This window comes from Aptenodytes forsteri, unplaced genomic scaffold, assembly GCF_000699145.1.
Source record: "Aptenodytes forsteri isolate BGI_AS27 unplaced genomic scaffold, ASM69914v1 Scaffold274, whole genome shotgun sequence".
Lineage (NCBI taxonomy): Eukaryota > Metazoa > Chordata > Aves > Sphenisciformes > Spheniscidae > Aptenodytes > Aptenodytes forsteri.
The window spans coordinates 751,911-755,600 of NW_008795101.1; positions in this window are offsets into that span (position 1 = coordinate 751,911).

Consider the following 3,690-nt stretch of genomic DNA (forward strand, 5'->3'; position numbering starts at 1 on the left):
ACCATTTCTGCGTGATCAGTGGTGTGCGTGTCTCGTGCGAGTGCCCGGGAGGCCAGGGTGTGCAGAGTCCGGGATGGCCACCCCAGCCGGCCAGCTTGCCCTAATCACCGGGGAGGACAGAGGCCTGATGACCCCACAAGTCAATATACCTCTCTCAGCCCCCTCCCCATCCCAAAACAGGGTACCCCGACTGGCCCCCCATGGTCCTTTTTCTATAGGGTTTGCCTGGGACTAAAGGGTTTAGCTTTCCTCTCTCGTTTCTGTTCAATGTTTACACCCCTTTTCTAACCGCTGCTCCCGCACGGCCAGGCTGGGGCTCAGCCCCGCAGCCCCGGACTGTGGTGCCCCTGGCCCCATGCCCCCTCCCCAAACCATCCTGTTCGGCATGTGATTGAACCGACCAGTTCTGCTCCTGTAGCACATGTGTCACCGATGCCTGTGTGTCTGTACCACCCCGTGCGGCACCGCCGGCGGCGGCTACCATGGATGCATGACAGTGAGATGTTTTGCACTATTTTGAATTTTTTGGGCTCTGTAAAAATATTTTATTATAACTGACATTAAAAAGCACACCCTTCTCTGTGGCTACTGTGGGGGTGTGGGAGGGCAGGCACCCAGGGGCTCTTCATCCCCACTCCCACCCCAATGCAGCAATTGCACCTTTAATTGCACACCACGGATAAATAGCCCAGGGACGCTGCAGCAGCTCTGTCCGTGCTCAGCCTCCCTGAGGGCTGCTCTTCAGTGCACCCACCCTTTGCAAACCCAAGAGCTTCAGGACAGGGGTTAAATGGAACTGGGACAGACCTGTCCTGAGAAGTGACACTCTATTATCAACCACCGTGCTGCAAAGTCCCAGGCACAGAAGTGATTAGAGACTGCCAACACGGCCCCACCAAGGGCAAACCCATGCCTCACTAATGTAGTGGCCTTCCACAATGGGGCGACTGCATCAGTGGACAAGGGAAGAGCTACGGATATCATCTACCTGGACTTCTGTAAGGCTTTTGACACAGTCCCCCAAAACATTCTTGCCACTAAATTGGGGTGACATGGATTTGATGAATGTGGGGCCCTGATGCCCTACAGAGAGACCTGGGGCTTTTGCCGGCCTTTTGCTGGGGCCTGGGCAGGGGCCTGCTTCTCCCCAGAGCCCCGGGGCTTTCGCTAGTCTTTGTCGGGTTCCGGGTGGGGCCCTGGTGACATACAGACAGCACCGGGGCCTGTAGGGCTGCTCTTCAGTGCACCCACCCTTTGCAAACCCAAGAGCTTCAGGACAGGGGTTAAATGGACCTGGGACAGACCTGTCCTGAGAAGTGACACTCCATTATCAACCACCGTGCTGCAAAGTCCCAGGCACAGAAGTGATTAGAGACTGCCAACACGGCCCCACCAAGGGCAAACCCATGCCTCACTAATGTAGTGGCCTTCCACAATGGGGCGACTGCATCAGTGGACAAGGGAAGAGCTACGGATATCATCTACCTGGACTTCTGTAAAAGGCGTTTGACAGTCCCCCAAAACATTCTTGCCACTAAATTGGGGTGACATGGATTTGATGAATGTGGGGCCCTGATGCCCTACAGAGAGACCTGGGGCTTTTGCCGGCCTTTTGCTGGGGCCTGGGCAGGGGCCTGCTTCTCCCCAGAGCCCCGGGGCTTTCGCTAGTCTTTGTCGGGTTCCGGGTGGGGCCCTGGTGACATACAGACAGCACCGGGGCCTGTACCGGGCTTTGCCAGGGCCTGGGCAGTGCCCTCCTGCCCTTTAGAGAGCCCCAGAGCTTTCGCTGGGCTTTGCTGGGATGCGGGCAGCGCTCTGCTGCCCTCCAGAGAGCCCCAGAGCCATCACCAGGCTTTGCCGTAAGCCTCAAGGGGGCCTGCAGCCCTCCAGAGTACCCCAGGGCTTTTGCCAGACTTTGCCAGTGCCCTGGCGGGGACCTGCTTCTCTCCAGAGTTCCCCAGGTCCTTTGCCAGGCTTTGCAGGCACCTGGGCAGGGCCCTGCTGCCCTCCAGAGAGCCCCTGGGCTTTCACTGAGCTTTGACAGGGACTAGGCAGGGTCCTGAGGCTCTCCAGAATACTCTGGGGCCTTTGCTGGGCATTGCCGGGGCCTGGGCGATGCCCTGTTGCCCTCCAGAGAGCCCCAGGGCCGTCGCCGGGCTTTGCTAGAATCATAGAATGGTTTGGGTGGGAAGGGACCTTTAAAGATCATCGAGTCCAACCCTATCCTGGCTACTGGGAGCTCTTGTCTTTTCCCAGTGATCCCTGATGGATACACCCTTTCTCGAGGTTTTCTGGATTAATGCAGCACTGTCCCTAGCTTTAATCATCAATACTGGGGCTCCTGTGCTCATGTGAAAAGAGAGAGAATAGCTATCATTTACCACTAACGGTATACAAAGGCTATTACTAATATTTATTCCAAAATGTTTGGCCACTTGGGATGCATTTGTCATGGGAACTCCCTGGCCGGGGGGTTGGGAGTTCCTCCATTAGTTCCCTGATAGTGGGGACAATTTTATCTAGCACCTTCCCAACATCCAGGCCATGGGTGCAATCCCTTTCACGATTATCCCATAGTTTCTGTGAGGTGGGTGTGTTGTCCCGAAGGTGGGCTTGTTACCCGATGTGCAACGCCAATTTACACACCAAGGCGAGGTATTTCCATTTCTTTTATTCTAGTTGGCGCAAAGTAGGGAGCTCGGTGGTAGCCCACAAAAGACTGGCTCTCCGATTATCAAAACTTCACACTATTTATATTCTATCTCTTATTGGTTAAATGATTCTCTCACTTCTTATGCTAATTAGCCCACACGCTCAGTCTTTCTCTTCTTTTGGGTTAGAGGGTTTCTTGAGTCGGTGGGCCGTGAGTCGGTGGTCGTGATCTCCCCTTGTCGGAATTAACTCTCCTTCACCTTTAGTTTCACGCTTCAGCTGTTGCAGCCAAGTTCCTGTGGTTTTGCTGATAAAACAAGTTACCTCCTAACAGCCTGGTTTATACAAGCCAGGATGCCCTGTTTGTCCAGGATGTTTCTGATTTATCTCCCTTGAGATTAGATGCCATGCCAAGGATTTACTTCAAACCTCCCCGGCCTTGAATAGTTAACAAAGCACTGGACAAAATAATTGCAACATTAATCAATGGCAGCCTCCTGCAAACTTACATCAGGTGTGGGGAGCCTGTCGAACTGGCCTGTCATAAATCCTGCTTCTCCCAGGAGGCCCCATAAACATCTCCGTTCTGGGTCTCACTCCTGTCGGTCAGGGTGTCCTTTTACGTCAGATTGATTGGTTTTAATGGGGAGTTTTTGAATATTTTGTCCCTTACTCTTATGCCTGGTCAGGGCCCCACTGCCCTCCAGAGAGCCTCAGGCCCTTCGCCAGGCCTTGCCGGGGCCCACAGGAACCCTACTTCTGTAAAGACTGCCCCAGGGCTTTTCCCAGTCTTTTCCAGGGCCTGGGCAGTGCTCCGCTGCCCTCCGGAGAGCCCCAGGGACTTCACCTGCCTTTGCCGAGACATGCAAGGAGCCCTGCAAGGAGCCCTGCTTCTCTCCAGAGTGCCCTGGGGTATTGGGTTTATGTGGCAAGGTTTTTGGTATCTGGGGGGGCTGCAGGGGGCAGCTTCTGTGAGATGCCAGAAGCTGTCCCCCCATGTCAGTTGGAGCCGATTCCAGCCGGCTCCAAGACGGACCG